This window comes from Helianthus annuus, chromosome 8, assembly GCF_002127325.2.
Source record: "Helianthus annuus cultivar XRQ/B chromosome 8, HanXRQr2.0-SUNRISE, whole genome shotgun sequence".
Classification (NCBI taxonomy): Eukaryota; Viridiplantae; Streptophyta; class Magnoliopsida; order Asterales; family Asteraceae; genus Helianthus; species Helianthus annuus.
Genome location: NC_035440.2, coordinates 86,731,062 through 86,753,524, shown reverse-complemented (window position 1 = coordinate 86,753,524; position 22,463 = coordinate 86,731,062). Strand labels below are relative to the sequence as shown.

Here is a 22,463-nt window from a genome sequence, read left to right as displayed (position 1 = left end):
ATGAATCTGCTTGTTGTTAAAACACACCTGTATGAATCTGAATGCTAAAACACAACTGTATGAATCTGCTTGCTATTAAAACACAACTGTATGAATCTGAATGCTAAAACACAACTGTATGCATCTGCTTGCTGTTAAAACACAACTGTTTGAATCTGAATGCTAAAACACAACTGTATGAATCTGCTTGCTGTTAAAACACAGTTGTATGAATCTGAATGCTAAAACACAACTGTATGAATCTGCTTGCTGTTAAAACACAACTGTATGAATCTGAATAATAAAACACAGTTGTATGAATCTGCATGCTGTTAAAACACATCACCAAGAACAAACTGTTAAAACACAGTACCAAGAACATGCTGATAGATTCCAGCAAGAAAACGAAGGAATGATTGATATTACGTGAGATCAGAAATCGAAAACAAAAAATTCCGAAATTTATGTATAGTTAGTTGTTGAAGATAATTTCCTAAAATAAAAATAGATTGTGAAAGTACATAAATGCCCTTTTAGATAAAATCCTTCAATGCCATATGTCGCGTTCTTATTGCTTCCTAGACTTTCTAGGAAAAACACACTTTCCACCCAACTCCTACTCTTGTACCTAATATTATCTTTAGATGCTATAGAAACCCATATATTATTATTTAAAGGGAAAATCAAAAGAATAGCCATTAAATGGTCAACTTTTTTCAGAAATAGCCAATTGAAACGGCTCTACGAGCCTTTTCAATCTCCTGAAACGGCTTAAAAAGTTCTTTCGAGTCAACCAATCTAAGATTGCCACGTGTCCGACATTTTGAGATCTTTCAAAGATGGCTTGGGAACTTTCAAAGACGGCTTGAGATCTTTCAAAGGCGGCTTGAGAACTTTCAAATATGGCTTGAGATCTTTCAGTGTAGCGGCATGACTTGGCTTAAGATCTTTCAACACGGCTTGAGATCTTTCAATGTAGCGGCTTGGATTGGCTTATGATCTTTCAACACGGCTTGAGAACTTTCAACATGGCTTGAGATCTTTCAACATAATTTAAATATAAACGAATAATTAAAAATATAAACGAACAATTAAAAAAATCTTAATTAAATGTGAGAACTTGAAAATCTCAATTAAAAAATCTGAAAATTTTAATTTGAAAATAAAAATTACTAGGTTAGAACCCCGTGTATTACACGGCCTAAATTAATTTAATTTTTATTTTATATAATAAAAAATATAACTTTAAAAATCTCGTTTATTACACGAGTTAAATAAATGTAATTTTATATATTAAGTAACAAAAAAGTTATATATTTAATAATCCCGTGCATTGTACGAGTTGAATAAATGTAATTGTATATACCAAATAATTAAAAATGTTATACCTTAAAAAACTCTGTGCATTACACGGGTTAAATAAATGTAATTTTGTATACTAAATAATAAAAATGTAATATCTTTAAAAAAACTAGTGTATTGTAAAAAAAAAATATCTTTAAAAAACTCGTCTATTGTACGGCTGAATAAATAAATATAATTTTGTATACTAAATAATAAAAATGTAATATCTTTAAAAAAACTGTTGTATTGTAAAAAAATATCTTTAAAAAACTCGTGTATTGTACAGATTGAATAAATTTAATTTTATGTATCAAATTATAAAAAAAAAGTTATATCTTAAATCTAAGATCCTTAAGCCAAGCCAAGGAAAGATCTTAGCCAAGGAAAGATCTTAAGCCAACCCAAGCCGCTACACTGAAAGATCTCAAGCCGTCTTTGAAAGTTCTCAAGCCGTCTTTGAAAGTTCTCAATCCGTCTTTTAAAGATCTCAAATTGTCGGACACGTGGCAATCTTAGATTGGTTGACTCGAAAGAACTTTTTAAAGCCGTTTCAGGAGATTGAAAAGGCTCGTAGAGCTGTTTCAATTGGCTATTTCTGAAAAGTTGACCATGTGATTTTCTCTTATTTAAATTGTATTTTTATTACGAACTTCAAGTTTCTAGTGACATTACAATTTAAGTCATATCTATTTGCTCACCAACAACCCACGTACAAAACATTGCTCACTGATTTTAACTAATATACATTTTGAATATTTAATTTAGAGTAAACTGTCATTTTGGTTTTTAAGGTTTGGTCACTTTTGCCACTTTAGTCCAAAACTTAAACCTTTTGCATCTGGGTCCTTGTGGTTTCAGTTTTATTGCCATTTTGGTCCAAAAATAAAATCAAGTCATATTTGTCTTATAAAATCCTGCAATTTTGTCATTTTCCTCAGGGCAAATCAGGTGATATTTGTCTTATAAAATATGGTATTTATTTATAAAAAAGAAATGATCATTTTGCCCCTGCAGAAAATGACAAAACAGCAGGATTTTATAAGACAAATATGACCTGATTTCATTTTTGGACCAAAATGGCAATAAAACTGAAACCACAGGGACCCAGATGCAAAAAGTTTGAGTTTTAAACTAAAGTAGTAAAATTGACCAAACCACAGGGACCAAAATGGCAGTTTACTCTTTAATTTAATACTAAAGAGTTATATTTGCTGACACTGATTTTGAGTAACTAATATACATTTTGAATATTTAATTTAATACTAAAGAGTTATATCATGTGTAGAATTTTAAAAGTGTTGTGCGCCGCCACCAGGCGTCACCCACTGACCGGTCACACGGACTATATGAGGGGAGTAAATCACGTGTTCTAAATTAATTCATCAAGGAGCTTGATACAACCTTACCCTTCTCTGTTTTAGCTATTAAAGTTTGTAATTGTATTTTTGGGTCGTTTATAACAGAATATTCATGATTAATTATCTTAATTGGTCTTTTCTTACATATGGACCCGTTTTCTTCACTCTCCAATGCCTCGCTTGGTTTGTTTTAAGGGTTCGAGTTATCCTACACAATCTTCAAAATGTAAGAAGGATATAAAGACACAATGGATTACAAAATATAGTACATTGCCAAGCAATATAACCAATACCGAGGAAAAACATAATGACGGAAAAAACAACATCAAATAAAAAACACAATAATGTGAAACAAAAATTATAAAATCTACGAGCTAAAAATCCAAAAGTGAAAACCTAAAATCTAAGATCGTAGAGTTCGACGAGACGGTTCCAATGTTGCTGCATCAAGTTCAATTGGAGTCCTCTTGATACCCTTCCTATGACTTTCTAATTTTAGGAGATTGTGTATTTAAACTCAACCCAACCTTGTTTTAAGGTAGTCTTAAATCGTAATATATTGATATGAGTTATATACTTATATATGTGTATTAATCAAACCCAAAAAGCAAAAAAAAAAAAAAAAAAAAAAAAAATAGTATATTAAATAAAATGGCTATATATGAGTTGTCCATTGGGGCAAGACCTTAATGTTGCTTGATGTAAACTTGTTTGGTGTGATTTAGGACTTTGTATGTTTCAGAAGGTCGTGCCAAAGTACATCACTATCAAAATAAGGTTTCCAATACCAACCATACACACTCTTGGCCTTTATGATTGGACTATCTATGTAATACAATATTGATTTAAATACAAACATAAAATCCGTTCTTACAAGATCCGCAGTTTACATGGTCAAAAGGGTGAGTGTAATGAGGCGATACAGATCTTTCGGTTCTTTAGAGCACCGGTGAGTGTAATGAGGCGATACAGATCTTTCGGTTCTTTAGAGCATCGGTAATAATGTGAATGATCACAATTGGTCTCTTAGAACTTTCATGTCATGTCTTATTTATAAAAAAAAAAATCGAAAACTTAACAATACTAAGAAAAAAAAAATACTAAGAATGTTTATACAGTTTTTGAAGTAATAATTTTTTTAACCACTTGTAAGTACCAGATTTTTTCTTGCTAAGCATTTTGTCTTGCATAAGTATTGTAAATGGTTAAAAGATAAAACTAAAACTATTTAACGAATAACTGATTTTTTATTTGATTGATAAGGTATACCTTCTATAATTTGAAATATCTATTTTGTCTATGTTGTGAGAACTGATAAATATGTTGATTAACCTTATATTGAAAATACAAAAGAGCTTATAGCTAGTGGTACTAAGGTATTAAGAAAAAGTGTATTTGCTCATGAGATTAAGAGTTCTAAGTTATATGACGAGAAAAATGTGTAGATTTAAGATTATTATTAAAGAAAGTATTAAGTAAAAAAAAAAATCTGATTTTAATATTGAATTTGGCTATGCAATACAAGTTTATAATTTTCTAGTTTATAACTAATCTAAATTAGTTTTAAGTAAAATTACAGATTCAATAATAGTTTACTACCAATTTTCATTATAGTTATTGTGTTTTCTTCGGCTAAAAAAGTAACATAATTTAGTTTTTAAATAAACTAGGTTTAAAAAAGTTTGCCGCGTTGCGGCGAATTTCTTTTGTTATTCAGTCTGTGTTTACATGTGTTTTGAAATCACTACGAGCGTGTTGTGAACGGAACTGCTGACAAGAATAAAAAGAAAATGTAGAAAGAAACACTAAAAGATAACCGAAAGAAAATCAACCAAAAAAGTTGTATGGTAACGATTTTGTTCGTATGAAACCTGTGGTTAGAGATGAGCAAATTGTTCTGGGTACCGATACCAAATTTGCAGAACCGAAAAATCTTAAGTACCAATTCGGTACCGACTTTTGGCGTTCCTGGTAACGGTTCACTACCGTTTTTTACCTTCATATACCGGTACCGTAACCGGTATTTCGGTATCAGTACCGATTCTGTATCGGTTGGCACCGAACTCATCCCTACCCCTGAAACTAAAAAAAGAAAAAATTAAAAGTTGAAGAAAATCAACAAAAAAAAAAGTTGTACGATACCGTTGTTCGTACAGTAACCGTGATCAGGGATGAGCAAATGGTACCGGGTAGCAGCACTAAATTTCCCAAACCAAAAGATTTCCGATATGAATTCGGCACCAACTTTTGGCGTTTTCTGTATTAGTGCCGGTTTTTACCTTCATGTACTGATACCGAACAAGACCGTCCCGGTTTTTACCTTCATGTACTGATACCGAACAGGACCGTCCCGGTATTTTCAATACCAGTACTGGTTCGATACCATTTGACACCAAACTTATCCCAACCCCTGATATTAAAAAAAGGATTATAGTTAAAAAGTAAAGAAAATAATTATTATTATAATATTAAATTAATAAAAGTATTAAAGAAACTATATATTATTATAATATTAAAATCACTATTCATTTCAATTTGTTTAGTAATATATAGTAATAATATATAGTAATTTGGGTTCCCCTTTTTTGCTAAAGCGTATCAGTTGCAATTAGTTTATCTATTAAATCATGATACTTAGCTAAAATTATCCACACACACCTTATCTGTCTATTTACATACCCCTTCGTTGTATAGGCGTATAGGATTACATCAAAATCAGTGTCTAAACGGTGTCAGTTCTGGTCTAGTTGCTCCTATACGTCGTGAATAGGCCTATACTGGGCGTATAGGACCCCTCGTACAGGTCTTGTATATGACCCATGTCTCGTATATACCTCGTATAAGTCTATATGGAGCGTATATAAGATTTTGTTTACAAACATTTTATACATTATTAATCATTTTGCAAAGTTTAATAATAATAAGTATCTTTTAAACAAATAAAAATAGGTATTTTTTACAATATTAACCATTAATACATGGTACCATACCTATTGTATCATATCATATCGTATAGGAGTAGTATAAATACCATATTGACCTCGTATAAGCCTATAAGTGTAGTATCGTATAGTATAGTGTATAGTATAGGTCTCGTACAAACCTCGTATAGGTCTATAGGTGTAGTATCGTATCGTATCATATATGTAGTATAAGTCTCGTATAGGCATAGTATAGTATAGTATCCTATCATATAGTATAGAGGTAGTATAGGTCTCGTATTAGCCTCGTATAAGCCTATATGTGTAGTATTGTGTCATATCGTATACGATACGATACGATACTACACCTATATGAATAAACAGGACATATACTACATCTATAACCCTATATGGGACCTATACTGCACCCATACGCCTACACGAGTCAAATACAGGACCTATACTACATATTTGGCCCTATACGGGACCCATGCTACACCTATACGATACGATACGATACTATAGTGTACTATATTGCACCTATTGGCTTATACGAGATCTATACTACACCAATAGGCCTATATATTACATATACTACGCCTATTGTCCTATACGAGACCTATACTACACCCATAGGCCTATACACGCACTATACAAGACCTATACTACACCTATAGCCCTATACGGGACCTATACTACACCTATACGATACGATACTATGGTGTACTGATGTGTGTAAAATGCAACATATGAATTACATCAAATGAAGTATACAACTAACCCTTTTTTAGTACTAATGTTGGAAAAAGTGTGCTTTTGTCTTCCTTTTGTATTTTCAGGACCAAATGAGCTTAAACGAACAAAAGGAACAAATATGCAGCAAAACTAACATAAATACAAAGAAAAGGAATAAACGTGGCATGCCCGACCCCTCGACAGCATCTCCCTAAGCAAAAACAAGAAACAGGAGGCTGGCCACGGCCTATGCCTAGCGGACACGAGGGCGTGGTCAGGTGTCTATAGAAATGGACAAAACGGTGGAAGCTTCTACTCCCGACACGGGGGCGTGCCCAGCTCAGCACGGGGCGTGGTCAATGCTAAGATTCGCAGAATCTTGCAAATCTTGCTAGTACAGATACACTCTTACACACGGGGTCGTGCCCAGTGAACACGGGGCCGTGTGGAGCCTAATGCAGACAAGAGCAATTAATGAAGGAAGAGAAAGAGGATGGCCACAGGGTCGGGGCCGGGCTACTGTTCTGGCTATAAATAGTGGTGCTTGGTTCACTTCAAAGGCATCCCTTGGCAAACCAGCTCTCTCTCACTTTGCCACCACTCCACCTCCACTACGACACCCACATCCACCACCATCATCCATCATCCACCTTAGAGTGTGTGTAGTAGTCTCGGGATCCAAGATTGATCGTAAGAGTTCTTGTCAATCAAAGGCCATGTTTGGCTAAGTCTCTTACATCACTTGGTGAAGACAAGCATTTAATGTAATACTTTTGATTTTTAATCTTTTCGCACTTTTTATTTGGTTTTGTATTAATGACTTTAATAACTAGTTTCTTCTGTTGAAGGTGAAACTTCTTTATCATTTGTTCGTGGTGTCTTGGCATTACTTTACTGTCTATATAAAGTAAAAGATTTTCACCATTCATATCTCTATGGTCTATATAGACATATGTTGGCTACCTGATCGTGGGTTAAGGGAATGGTTTGGTAAGGTTCTTGCCTTGTTCAGTGTATAGATCTTGCAAGGACCTGGGTCAAGCTTACTAGGACCTCCTTCAATACCCATTGGTATTGGATGGCGGGGGTGTGAATGGCTTGATCCCCTCATATGTAAACTACTATTGATACATTAAACCGGCTACTTGGGATTGTATCTCTGCTGACTCAAACCACTTAGCCGAGGGTAACGTCGCCTTCAAAAGAGGGGCCTACCAGTTTACGCATTAATAACTTAATTAATTATCTTTCAATATTCCGACCCTTTGGGATTGTATCTTTGCTGACTCAAACCACTGGGTTGAGGGTAACGTCATCTTCAAAAGAGGGGCCTACTAATATAACTAAGATAATATCTTAAAAAGTGCAAAAGTGCGGAAATCATCAAAGGTTACATTAAAGGCGAGTCGGAACCAAGTGATTCATCTTGTCTATCTGTTTTTATTTTTATTTTTATTTTCAGCATTTTAGTTTTTATTTTTCATGTTTAAAACCTTTTCTAAAAATTTTAATTTGATTAAACGTTGAGGATAAACTGGTACTAAAAACTCTTGTGTCCTTAGACGACCTCGGTATCTTACCAACGCTATACTACGCTCATGATGGGTACTTGCCCATGTGTGTGTTTAGTGTTGGTAGAAAATTGTGTTTTATAAATGTAAAATGTAACACCCCGTGTTTTCGAATGTCAAAGTCAAAGTCAAAGTCCAAGTCAACTTTGACTTCTTTGACTATAATTAGTCTATTTTATGATTTATGTGGAGTAAGTGTTGTAAATCTAAGAAATCGAACTAATCGAATGTTTTATTGACGCGAACCGGTTTACGACTGTGAATAGTAGGAAGTAACGATGCGATAAAGTTAACTAATCAGTAATCAAACCGATCTAACCATCATCGAACTCGAATCTCAAATTACGCGAACTTTGGTTGTTGTTATATGTGTGTGTGTGCCTTATGTGTTACCTGTGCGTGCTTACTTTATGTTTTGTGTGGTGATCAATCGAATCAATCGAAACTCGAATCAAAACTCGAAACTCAAGTCAAATGCAATCGAAATCGAATTACGACGAATGGTAACGTAAGGATAAGATGAAACATAGGTGATTGTATGTTAGATATAGTAGTTGGGACTGAAGGTAATTTGAATAGGAAACTCTCTCGTACTCGTATCGTCTTCAATCGAAACCGAAATATCGAAAATCGTCGCACCGAACACTCGTACCAGGCTGTGGATCGATCAGGCTGTTAGCCGATCGAACAGCCCAGCTGATCGGACGGACTGTCCGATCGAGCAGGCTGTCCGAACGGGATGCCTGGCCGATCGGCCAGCCCTTTCCTCTTTTTGAGCCTATAAATAGGGCTGTCATTGTCATTCTTTCCACTTTTGGAAACTCTCTGACCGACCAGCTCGTGCTCCTCACCTTTTCTCAGATTTCTTCCGATTCCGGTAAGTTTTCATCCTAAATCTTGTACTTTCTTGATCAAAACATGCTCCTACACCTTTCTATCTTTCAAATCTTGATTTCTAACAGTGAAATCATCAAGATCTAAGCATCCTAGGATGATGTCATCATGGTGTTCTTCAAGAACATCATGTTTTGGCCTTAATCCACCATGAATCGCTCGGATCTAACCGATTTCCACATAAACAAGCTAAGATCTATCAAAGATCTAAACATTTACATGATGTAAAGAATTAAAAGGAAGATTTCCAACTTTCTTTCAACTCTTTTACACACAATGCTTTCAAACCGGTAGAAACGGAGCTTGAGGCAACTCACTAATCATTCTACTGGATGAGTGGTTCAAGATTTGGATTCTATCTACGAGGTTCACCAACTCCGGGTTAAACGTTAAACCGCCATTCCGAACCGTTCACTGGCCGGACTTGGGTGATTCCTGTCCGAGCAGGGGAAACAAGTAAGAACGAAGGTTCCATGGTTCAGCTTGTGGTCAAACTATCTCAATATAACGTCAAGTAATCAGAACAGCCAAGTGCTAGACGAACAGGCCGACCAGGTCAGAATGCTGGCCGAACGGTTAGGTTGTTCGAACGAATAGCCCAATCGATCGGACACGCCAGCCGATCGACCAGGCCAGCCGATCGGCTAGCATATGGCCCCACACTTTGACAATTCTATGAAGTATAGCATTGAACGAAGTGATGTCCGATCAAACGAGCTGTTTGATAACATTACTCATCGTATCATGAGATACTATGCTTCAACCCTTAATCGATTTTTTTTTATTCGTTGGACGTATCGGAATGCCACCCGATCAAGCATGCTGTTCGATCGAGTATGCTGTTCGATCGAGCGACATCCTGCTGAGGATTACTACTGAAGTTCCTAACCGATCGGTTAAACCGGCCGATCGAACAGACCGTTCAACCGATCGACCTGAAAGGTAAAGACACTTCAGTGTTCTCAAATACTATAACGAAAACTTCAAAAGGTCAAACCATCATACACAAACACATCCTACTCAAAGGAAGAAACGATCCACTCGAACAGTCCAGCCGATCGAGCCTACCGGCCGATCGAACAGACTGTCCGAACAGACTGTCCAAACGGACCTTCCAACCGAATGAACCACCCGTTCGATTGAACCTGCTGTTCGATCGACCAGGTTGTTCGACCCACTTACACTTGTTTCCATTCTACGTGTTACTCATCATTATGCTATCGAACTATTCAGGCTAACCCTACTCTCAAGCGCTCCCTTCAATCCATCAATCAATCGCTGTGAGTATACTCAATCCCCCCCCCCTTTTTTTTTGCTTTTAGCACTTTTGGGTGTTACATATGTTACTTATAAAAAAATCACAATCGAACACACTACTCAAACTATTTTAACGCTAACCGATTATGCATGTATTATGTGACTAAATGAATGCTTGTTGATTGTGTTTACATGTGGAATGTTGTCTACCTGCCTTAACGACGCAGTACTATAGTTTGGACTCAGCACCCGTTCACACGGGGGTTGTTAAGGACAATTACTTGCATGGATTACGGTGGTAATCATGTATTGCGAACCGTCTCGGACGGTCAACCTCCCGTTCACACGGGGGTTGTTAAGGACAATTACTTGCATGGATTACGGTGGTAATCATGTATTGCGAACCGTCTCGGACGGTCAACCCGCAGTCATTGGTATCGATAGGTCCATGTCGATAATTAACATGCTTCGTTTTCCTCTGTGTACGTGCTGGTTATGCGTAAACTATTCGAACTCTATATGCTATTATCAAACTTGTATGCTCACCTTTACATTATGCGTATTGACTTTATTTTAACGTATGTGGCAGGTGTTTAAGATGTTTGCTTGCTAGGAAAGCGAGGCTAGAATAAAGCTATAGAGGCCCCCAACAAATAGTTGTCTGTCAGGAAAAAGCAACTAGAGCATAGTTGTCTGTAGATCTTGTCAAGCTGGGTCTTTAGGAGCATTTGAACAATATTTATTTGTTTTATTTAAATCTGAGTTGTCGGAACAGAATACTTGACTGGTTGTATCTGTAATAATTTGTTTGTTATTTGGGACACGGTATGGGACGTGTTATAAACTGAATAGTGATGATAATTGTTATGGAAACTTCTGGACAATCTGTTTCGCTCAGTGCCATGCCCCGATGATTCCGCCATCGGTTGGGGTGTGACAGATTGGTATCAGAGCCATAACTATAAGAAATTAGGCAGGACACGACCTAGTCCGGGTCGTTGTCTTAGAGACCTAGACTATAGTTAGGAACCAATAGACCAAGCTTATGTGCTAGATTCTGCTATTCTACACTATCACTGCACTCGAATTTTTAAATAGAATCAAGTTATTTAGTCAGGATTAGGTGTGAAAACCGCAAACTCCCGACTAAATTACTTGGTTAATGCCGATTTTATCAATTTATCGATGTTTTCCCCATTATTTTCAATAACGAACGAGGAGAATTATACCAAATCAGGAGTGGAATCCATATTTTGATGAATAATCTCCTCAAATCTTACTAAAACAAGGAAGAAATTGCTAAGCCATGGGTGAAACCCAAACCTTGGCAACTTATTCCAACTTTTACTCATCTCACCGAAGCCTCGACGGACTCCAATGACCTGAACTCATGAGTATGACCTAGGGAATACGCGTCGAATGCCCAAGAATCGAGGCAGAAACGCGATCCCGAAAGTCGAAAAGTGACGACAAGTCTACTGCGAATAGTCGAATCGCTTTGGGTAGTCAATTTCTAGTAGCCGCAGACAATCTATTTCCCGGTTTTTATGTGTTTCGATTCTGAGCCCGCAACCGCAGACTCTGATGATTCGTCGACTTTACGTATTTTATGTATGTTTACCTGTTTATGATGATTCACTCGATTTTTGCTATCACTTGATCGACACACACGATTCGTATTGCTATTCTATCTCAAAACGCTAACTAGTCGTTACGAACTTAGGCAATACTATGCTGCGATATACGCTATACTATACTATTCTCGACATGCTATACGATTATACGATACTATACAATATACTATACGCGATCGCTATATACGAACGACGCACGAGCTTTGAATGATAGGTTTATGTATTCCGACTGCATCTGTGGTTCTATGCTCTATGTGCTTCTGTGAATCTATGCTCTATGTGCTTCTGTGAATCTGTGCTCTATGTGCTTCTATGCTTCTATGATTACATGAATCTATGAATTTGTGTTTATATGACTATGTGATGTGTGACTCGACGTGATTCTAAGCTTTAGTAAGTAGTAGACGTGTGAGGTGAGATTCGATTGTTGTGTCTGAGACCTACGACGATGTCTAATGCAGACCATGTCGTCATCTGGACACCGAACCCCACTTACTCGCCAAGAGAAGAGAGACAGGCGTCTCGCTACTATCATTGCCAAGAGTGTGGCAAAATCTGTGAGTGATGTCTTTGAAAACGCCAGCAAATCGTCTGAGGAGTCGCGAATCGATGCTCCTAAAGATACCAACAAGACTGGGTTCAGCTTTAAATAGTTCAAGGCATGCGGACCAAAGGAATTCACCGGAGAAGATGGCCCAACAGCTATGTTTCAATGGTTCGATTCTATCGAAGTCACTCTGCACCAAAGCGGCTGTCCAGAAAATCTCCGCACCCTCAATGCTACAGGCGTCTTCCAGTCCCGAGCTCTAGACTAGTGGACGGCCGAACGAAACAAACGCGGGAATGATGCAGCTTATGAGCTGACATGGAAGGAGTTGAAAGCCATCATGATGGACGAATTCTGCCCTCGCCATGAACGCCAAAAGCTGGAGGACGAGTTTTGGAACATCAAGTAGAAGGATGGAGATAACGCTGCCTTGACTGCACGCTTTAAACAGCTCAACATCATTTGTCCCGATCAAGTCAAGACGTCCGACATGGCCATCAAGAAGTATATTCGGGCTCTACCCGATTGTGTTGCCGATTTCGTTCATGTTGCCACGCCATCATCGATCGAAGAGACCTACCTGCTTGCCGCTGAGATCAATGACAAGCGGGTAAAGTCTGGTTTTTGGGATAAGCATGCCAAATCTCTGCACCAAGCCACCACCACATCGACCGTCGACACCACCACTGCTCAACCCTCCAAGTCATAAAGAAGAAAGAAGAAGCACAACAACAACAGCTCCAGCAATAAGAACTGTGCTGTGACAACGACTGTTGCCCCTCTGCAAGCCGTACAGGCTCAACAGCAGTCTCACCACCGACAAGCTCCAGTGGTCAATGCGCCGCCAACCAAGCGCGCTAACACAGGTCCCCACCCGCTCTGCAACCTCTATGGGCATTTCACTGCGAATTGTCGCTATAGTCCCCGTCAAGCCCCAGTTCAAGCCGCCGCTCATCAAGCTCTACTTCCAACCCCTCAAGGCCAACCTGCAGGTCAAGCACCCGCGGTCAATGCTTGAGTCTGCTTTGCATGTGGTGACCCTAACCACTTCGCAAACATGTGCCCGAACCGGGTTGTGAAACAAGAACCCCAGCAGCAGTAGCAACAGCAGCAGCCTCAGCAGCAACAGCAAGCAGCCCGTGCCAGAACTTTTAACATCAACGCCTGTCAAGCCCAGGCTGACAACAATGTGGTTAATGGTACGTTCCTTGTGAATGGTATTTATGCATCATGTTTGTTTGATACTGGAGCCGATAACTGCTTTGTGTCGTTTGAATTCGAGAAGCTCCTTAGTCGTAAGCGCTCTTATCTCCCCTCGTCATTCGAAGTCGAAGTTGCTACTGGAAGAACTGTCGCCGTTAATTCTGTTCTTCGTGATTGTACCCTCGAGCTCAACAATCACATCTTCCCAATCGACCTTATTCCCATGCAACTCGGAAGTTTTGACGTCATAGTAGGCATGGACTTTCTTCATGAAAACCATGCTGAAGTTGTGTGTTTCGAAAAGATGATTCGATTCTCGCTCGCAAATGGTGATCTATTATGTGTGTACGGTGAAACAGCTTCGAAAGGTCTCAAGCTCATGTCATGCGTCCAAGCTAGCAAGTATCTCCGCAAGGAATACAGCGCTTTCTTGGCCAACATTGTAGTAGCGGAGAAGGAAAAGAAAAAGAAGGTTGAAGTCAAAGACGTTCCAGTGGTCCGTGAATTTCCTCTGGTGTTCCCTGATGACCTTCCCGGGCTACCGCCAAGTCGTGATATCGACTTTCGTATCGACCTTATTCCTGGAGCTAACCCTGTTGTTAAAGCCCCTTATCGACTCGCGCCATCCGAAATGAGGGAACTCTCAAACTAGGGGTGTTCAAAAAACTCGTGGCTCGCAGCTCGCTCGAAACTCGCTCGAAAAAAGCTCGAAGAAAGCTCGGCTCGAAATTGGCTCGGTTGTAAACGACCCAGCTCGGCTCGGCTCGATTTATAAACGAGCCGAGCTCGAGCTTGGTCTGGCTCGGCTCGTGAGCTCGTGAGCTGGCTCGATAAGGTTTACATCCTTCATTTTTTTGTCCCACATCGCTTAGAAAACAAAAACTAAGGGTGTATCTCCCCTATAAAAGAAGGTAAATACTAGGAGAAAGTGAATAAACTATTTATAATTGCATATTTAGCCATATGGTTAAATTAAATGGCAATTATGGCCCTTAGGCTATGAAGAAATTCATTTTTAAGGGCTTTTTAAGTAATAATTTTTGCGATTCTTTGTTAGTTCGAGCTAGATCGAACCGAGCCGAGCTAGCTCGAATTCTAATCGAGTCGAGCTCGAGCCTCAAATCTCAGCTCGATTTGAAATTCGAGCTTGAGCCGAGCCAGCTCGAATCGAGTTTGAGTCGAGCTCGAGCTGGGTCTAGCTCGGCTCGACTCGGCTCGTTTACAGACCTATCTCAAACCAACTCCAGGAGTTACTTGAAAAAGGCTTTATTCGCCCGAGCACCTATCCTTGGGGCGCACCAGTCCTTTTCGTCAAAAAGAAGGATGGATCGTTCAGGATGTGCATCGACTATCGGGAGTTGAATAAGCTGACCATCAAGAACCGTTATCCCCTACCTCGAATCGACGATTTGTTTGATCAGCTACAAGGTGCATCGTGTTTCTCGAAGATCGATTTACGTTCAGGTTATCATCAGTTACGCATACAAGAGGAAGATATACCCAAAACCGCCTTTCGCACTCGATACGGCCACTATGAGTTCGTTGTTATGCCTTTTGGTCTAACCAACGCGCCCGCGGTTTTTATGGATCTGATGAATCGCGTGTTTAAACCTTACCTTGACCGTTTCGTCATCGTGTTCATCGACGATGTCTTGATTTATTCCAAGTCGAAAGCCGAACACGCGCAACATCTACGTTTGGTTCTCGAGTTACTCCAGGGGAACCAACTCTACGCCAAGTTCTCCAAGTGCGAATTCTGGTTGGAGGAGGTTCAGTTTCTGGGTCACATCGTGAATAGTCAGGGTATTCATGTCGATCCCGTGAAGATTGAAGCAGTCAAAAGCTGGATTACGCCAAAGAACCCGTCTGAAGTCCGATCATTTCTTGGATTAGCGGGCTATTATCGACGATTTATCGAAGGATTCTCTAAGATCGTTATGCCGCTTACCGCTCTTACCCATAAAGACAGGTCTTTTGTTTGGGGAACTGAACAAGAATCTGCTTTTCAAACCCTTAAGCGCAAGCTCTGCAATGCTCCCGTTCTCACGCTGCCGGACGGAAACAACGACTTCATTGTCTATTGTGATGCTTCCAACCTTGGTCTTGGTTGTGTTCTCATGCAACGAGACAAGGTTATAGCTTACGCATCTCGTCAGCTCAAAATCCACGAGAAGAACTATACAACCCACGATCTCGAGCTAGGCCTAGTTTTTTTCGCATTGAAGATTTGGTGACACTACCTGTATGGTACCAAGTGTACGATCTTCACCGATCACAGGAGTTTACAACACTTCTTTAATCAGAAAGAACTTAACATGCGTCAACGCCGATGGGTAGAACTTCTTAACGACTACGACTGTGAGATTCGTTATCACCCAGGCAAGGCAAATGTTGTAGCCGACGCACTCAGCAGACGGAGTTATTTGCTCAGTATTCGCAATACCCAAGCCCAGCATAACCTCGAAGCTCTCATCCGTGAAGCCCAGCATGCTTGTTTTAACGAACGCACTTTGAAGAATGAGAGAATCTATCACGATGGAGCTCAGCTTGTAAGCAAAGCAGATGGGATTTTCTATTATCTGGACCGAATTTGGATCCCTAAGCGAACCAATTTGCGAAAGATTATCATGAACGAAGCCCACAAATCCTGGTATTCTATTCATCCCGGTGCCGATAAAATGTACCAGGATCTTCGTTACAAGTACTGGTGGCCGGGTATGAAACGGGATATCGCCCTCTATGTTGGAAGTTGCCTGACTTGTGCGAGAGTTAAGGCTGAACATCAATGACCTTCCGGCTTACTCGAACAACCTCCAATCCCCATATGGAAGTGGGATAGTATAGCTATGGATTTCATAACCAAACTTCCGCCCACGCCATCAGGTCATGACAGCATTTGGGTTATAGTTGATCGTTTGACCAAATCAGCCCACTTTTTGCCAATACGAGAAGACTACAAGGTAGAACGACTAGCCCGAATCTACACCGACGAGATCATTTGTAATCACGGTACGCCTCGTGACATTATTTCAGACCGTGATGCTCGGTTTACTTCGCGATTGTGGGAAACGTTTCAAGCGGCCCTTGGTACGTCGCTTATCCTGAGTACTGCATTCCATCCTCAAACCGACGGACAGACAGAAAGAATAATCCGTACTCTTGAAGACATGCTCCGCGCGTGTGTCATAGACTTCGGAGGTAGTTGGAACAAATACATGCCGTTAGTCGAATTCTCGTACAACAACAGCTATCATGCCAGCATACAAGTGGCACCATTCGAGGCTTTATATGGAAGAAGATGTCGTTCGCCTATTGTGTGGCACGAGATCGGTCACTCGCAATTAACCGGTCCCGAGATACTACAAGAAACGACTGACAAAATCCTCCAGATTCGAGACAACTTGGCAAAAGCCAGGGATAGACAGAAAAGTTACGCCGATAGAAGACGCAAGCCCCTGGAATTTGACGTTGGCGACTATGTACTCCTAAAGGTATCACCTTGGAAGGGTGTAGTCAGATTCGGCAAGAAAGGGAAACTAGCGCCTCGATATGTTGGACCTTTTAAGATTCTGGAAAGGATCGGAAAAGTCGCCTACAAACTCGAACTACCGGAGGAACTTAGTAACGTCCACCCGACTTTCCATGTGTCAAACCTCCGAAAATGCCTAGCTGATCATGATCTGATTGTACCCCTCGACGATCTTCAGGTCAACGAAACGCTACACTTCGTGGAAAAGCCTGTCGAAATCATGGATCGCCAAACCAAGCAACTCAGGCGCTCACGCATCCCTATCGTGAAAGTCCGATGGGAAGGCAAACGAGGCGCGGAGTTCACTTGGGAACTCGAAAGCGACATGAAGGCCAAGTACCTGCAATTGTTCGAATAAAGATCTGGAGCGTCAAATTGGTAATTCAAGGTGCTGTGCAGCTTCGAGCCTAATTTCGAGACGAAATTCCTAAACAAGGGGAGGCTGTAACACCCCGTGTTTTCGAATGTCAAAGTCAAAGTCCAAGTCAACTTTGACTTCTTTGACTATAATTAGTCTATTTTATGATTTGTATTATGTGGAGTAAGTGTTGTACATCTAAGAAATCGAACTAATCGAATGTTTTATCGACGCGAACTGGTTTACGACTGTGAATAGTAGGAAGTAACAATGCGATAAAGTTAACTAATCAGTAATCAAACCGATCTAACCATCATCGAACTCGAATCTCGAATTACGCGAACTTTGGTTGTTGTTATATGTGTGTGTGTGCCTTATGTGTTACTTGTGCGTGCTTACTTTATGTTTTGTGTGGTGATCAATCGAATCAATCAAAACTCGAATCGAAACTCGAAACTCAAGTCAAATGCAATCGAAATCGAATTACGATGAATGGTAACGTAAGGATAAGATGAAATATAGGTGATTGTATGTTGGATATAGTAGTTGGGACTGAAGGTAATTTGAATAAGAAACTCTCTCATACTCGTATCGTCTTCAATCGAAACCGAAATATCGAAAATCATCGCACCGAGCACTCGAACTAGGCTGTGGATCGATCAGGCTGTCAGCCGATCGAACAGCCCAGCCGATCGGACGGACTGTCCGATCGAGTAGGCTGTCCGAACGGGATGCCTGGCCGATCGGCCAGCCCTTTCCTCTTTTGGAGCCTATAAATAGGGTTGTCATTGTCATTCTTTCCACTTTTGGAAACTCTCTGACCGACCAGCTCGTGCTCCTCACCTTTTCTCAGATTTCTTTTGATTCCGGTAAGTTTTCATCCTAAATCTTGTACTTTCTTGATCAAAACATGCTCCTACACCTTTCTATCTTTCAAATCTTGATTTCTAACCGTGAAATCATCAAGATCTAAGCATCCTAGGATGATGTCATCATGGTGTTCTTCAAGAACATCATGTTTTGGCCGTAATCCACCAAGAATCACTCGGATCTAACCGATTTCCACATAAACAAGCTAAGTTCTATCAAAGATCTAAACATTTATATGATGTAAAGAATTGAAAGGAAGATTTCCAACTTTCTTTCAACTCTTTTACACTCAATGCCTTCAAACCGGTAGAAACGGAGCTTGAGCCAACTCACTAATCATTCTAGTGGATGAGTGGTTCAAGATTTGGATTCTATCTATGAGGTTCACCGACTCCGGGTAAAACGTTAAACCGCCATTCCGAACCGTTCACTGCCCGGACTTGGTTGATTCCTGTCCGAGCAGGGGAAACAAGTAAGAACGAAGGTTCCATGGTTCAGCTTGTGGTCAAACTACTTCAATATAACGTCAAGTAATCAGAACAACCAAGTGCTAGACGAACAGGCCGACCAGATCAGAATGCTGGCCGAACGGTTAGGCTGTTCGAATGAACAGCCCAACCGATCGGACATGCCAGCCGATCGACCAGGCCAGCCGATCGGCTAGCATATGGCCCCACACTTTGACAATTATATGAAGTATAGTATTGAACGAAGTGATGTCCGATCAAACGAGCTGTTTGATAACATTATTCATCGGATCATGAGATACTATGCTTCAACCCTTAATCGATTTTTTTATTCGTTGGATGTATCGGAATGCCACCCGATCGAGCATGTTGTTCGATCGACTATGCTGTTCGATCGAGTGACATCCTGCTAAGGACTAATACTGAAGTTCCTAACCGATCGGTTAAACCGGCCGATCAAACAGACCGTTCGATCGATCGACCTGAAAGGTAAAGACACTTCAGTGTTCTCAAATACTACAACGAAAACTTCAAAAGGTCAAACCATCAAACACAAACACATCCTACTCAAAGGAAGAAACGATCCACTCGAACAGTCCAGCCGATCGAGCCTACCGACCGATCGAACAGACTGTCCGAACGGACCTTCCAACCGAACGAACCACCCGTTCGATCGAACCTGCTGTTCGATCGACCAGGCTGTTCGACCCACTTACACTTGTTTCCATTCTACGTGTTGCTCATCGTTATGCTATCAAACTATTTAGGCTAACCCTACTCTCAAGCGCTCCCTTCAATCCATCAATCAATCGCTGTGAGTATACTCGATCCCCTTTTTTTTTGATTTTAGCACTTTTGGGTGTTACATACGTTACTTATAAAAAAATCACAATCAAACACACTACTCAAACTATTTGAACGCTAACCGATTATGCATGTATTACGTGACTAAATGAATGCTTGTTTATTGTGTTTACACGTGGAATGCTGTCTACCTGCCTTAACGACGTAGTACTATAGTTTGGACTCAGCACCCGTTCACACGGGGGTTGTTAAGGACAATTACTTGCATGGATTACGGTGGTAATCATGTATTGCGAACCGTCTCGGACGGTCAACCCGCAGTCATTGGTATCGATAGGTCCATGTCGATAATTAACATGCTTCGTTTTCCTCTGTGTACGTGCTGGTTATGCGTAAACTATTCGAACTCTATATGCTATTATCAAACTTGTATGCTCACATTTACATTATGCGTATTGACTTTATTTTAACGTATGTGGCAAGTGTTTAAGATGTTTGCTTGCTAGGAAAGCGAGGCTAGAATAAAGCTCTAGAGGCCCCCAACAAATAGTTGTCTGTCAGGAAAAAGCAACTAGAGCATAGTTGTCTGTAGATCTTGTCAGGCTGGGTCTTTAGGAGCATTTGAACAATATTTATTTGTTTTATTCAAATCTGAGTTGTCGAAACAGAATACTTGACTGGTTGTATCTGTAATAATTTGTTTGTTATTTGGGACACGGTATGGGACGTGTTATTAAATTGAATAGTGATGATAATTGTTATGGAAACTTCTGGACAATCTGTTTCGCTCAGTGCCATGCCCCGATGATTCCGCCATCGGTTGGGGTGTGACATAAAACTTGACTAACTGTAAAATGGGCTTAATTTATCAATAAAAACATAATACACCTGACACACCCCAAGTTTTTGGCGCCGTTGCTGGGGACACAAGGATTTTACGAAAGTTAGGAATCAACGGCCTAATCGTTTTTCTTATTTTTCTGTTTTTTTAGGATTTTTCTAGATTTTTCAGTTTCTGCAGACTTCCGCACGGGGCCGTGCCTGGTCGGACACGGATCATGCCCAACATCCTTACTGGCAGTTTTTGTTTTCTGAGTTACAGAAATGTGACCACGGGGCCGGGTCGGTGTAGCACGGGGCCGTGCTGAACTTTCCAGTAACAGGGATCCAGAAAACAATCACTGTAACCACAACCACGAGCCGTGGTCAGTGACCACGGGGCCGTGGTGAGACTTCTGACCAACAATCTTTTTGTTTTCATCACAGGACTTGGAACCCAGGCGCAGCACTTGAACTTCCTATGCAGTGCATGAGCTCCAGTTCCAATAAAGACATAAAAGAAACTTTAGACGAACCCGAACGCTTTTTAAGAAAAAGACTTAAAGCTAAAATCCAAAAGAAAGTTTTGGGGGACCCACTTCCAATGGCGGATCAACGTACCCTAATGGTCACCTATGGCCCACGGTGGGTAATCTCGGTGCCGCTATCAATGCACCGAATGTCGATGCAAACAACTTCGAGGTTCGGCCTAATTTGATACAAATGCTCCAAAACTCCGCAACTTTCCATGGGCTTGCGGACGAAGATCCCCACTTACATATTACCAACTTTTTGGAAATACATGATACTTTTGGGATCAACGGGGCATCAAATGATGCCATCCGCCTCCGAATGTTCCCATTTTCACTAAAAGACCGAGTTAAGGCTTGGCTTAACACCCTCTCAAGTGGTTCGGTAAACACTTGGGATGAACTAGCCCAAAAGTTTCTATATAAGTATTTCCCTCCTTCTAAAACGGCTAAATTGATGACTGAAATGAACACATACTCGCAAGAGGACGGGGAATCCTTATATGAAACTTGGGAAAGATTCAAGTAGCTATTAAGAAAATGCCCTCATCATGGTCTTGCAGTATGGCAACAAGTATCCACTTTCTATAATGGGTTGTTGCCACACACAAGACAAACGCTTGACTCTAGCTCCGGGGGACTTCTAGGTAATCGTCGCCCAAATGAAATTCATAATCAAATTGAGGAAATTGCTCAAAACAATTTTCAATGGCACACTCACCGAGGCACAAAATCTATTGCTCTGGGCGCCCATAAGGTAGATGAGAACACTTCTTTACAAGCGAAAATCGAGGCCCTCTCTTCGAAAATCAAAAAGTTAGAAATGGCAAAAACGGCCTCGGTTATGGCTTGTGAAGGGTATGGTGGGCCACATGAAAATTGGAGTTGTATGAAAGAAATGGATAATCAAACGGAAATGGTAAACTACATTGATAATAGACCTAGGCCGTCGGGTCCCCCAACGGGTACCTACAACCAAGGATGGCGAAACCACCCTAACCTTGGTTGGAGAGAACCCGAAAATAGTAGTAACCAACAAAATCAGAACCAACGAACAAACTTTCTACAACCAAGAAATGAGTCACAAAATTTCTCTTAGCAACAACAAGGGGGACGAGAGAGGCTTGAATATACTATCTCACACCTCATCTCCGACACCGAAAAGAAAAACTCGGATCGTTTCCAACAAATGGAATCGAGCTTTAGAAATCAACAAGCTAGTATTCAAAACATTGAAAAACAACTAAATCAACTAGCTCAAAATTTATCTGAGAGACCACAAGGCGTATTACCCAGCAATACCGAAACCAACCCAAAGGCGCAAGTGCATCTCATCACGTTGAGAAACCGTACCGTAGGTCCCGAGGAGGCTCCACTACCTCCATCTGAAAAGAGTCCGTCCAACCAAACCACAACTTCACCAACACCCCAAAAAGAGACAACTCCTCCGCCAAATCACGAACCTACCAAGACCCCCCCCCCCCCGGTGCCCTACCCCGGTCGCTTACTTCGCCAAAAGACCGACGAGGAATTCACAAAATTCGTAAACTTACTAAAACAATTGCACATCAATCTTCCATTTGTGGAAGTCCTCACTCAAATGCCTAAATATTCAAAATTTATGATAGACTTTCTCACTCACA

At 40.4% G+C, this 22,463-nt stretch overlaps 1 non-coding gene across 1 annotated transcript; it reads right to left on the bottom strand.

Moving 5' to 3' along the window:
* Window positions 1–21,271: 21,271 nt before the first annotated feature.
* Window positions 21,272–21,378, bottom strand: LOC118481532. Its single transcript, XR_004865741.1, has one exon. It is a non-coding gene; the product is annotated as a small nucleolar RNA R71 (small nucleolar RNA).
* Window positions 21,379–22,463: the final 1,085 nt, after the last annotated feature.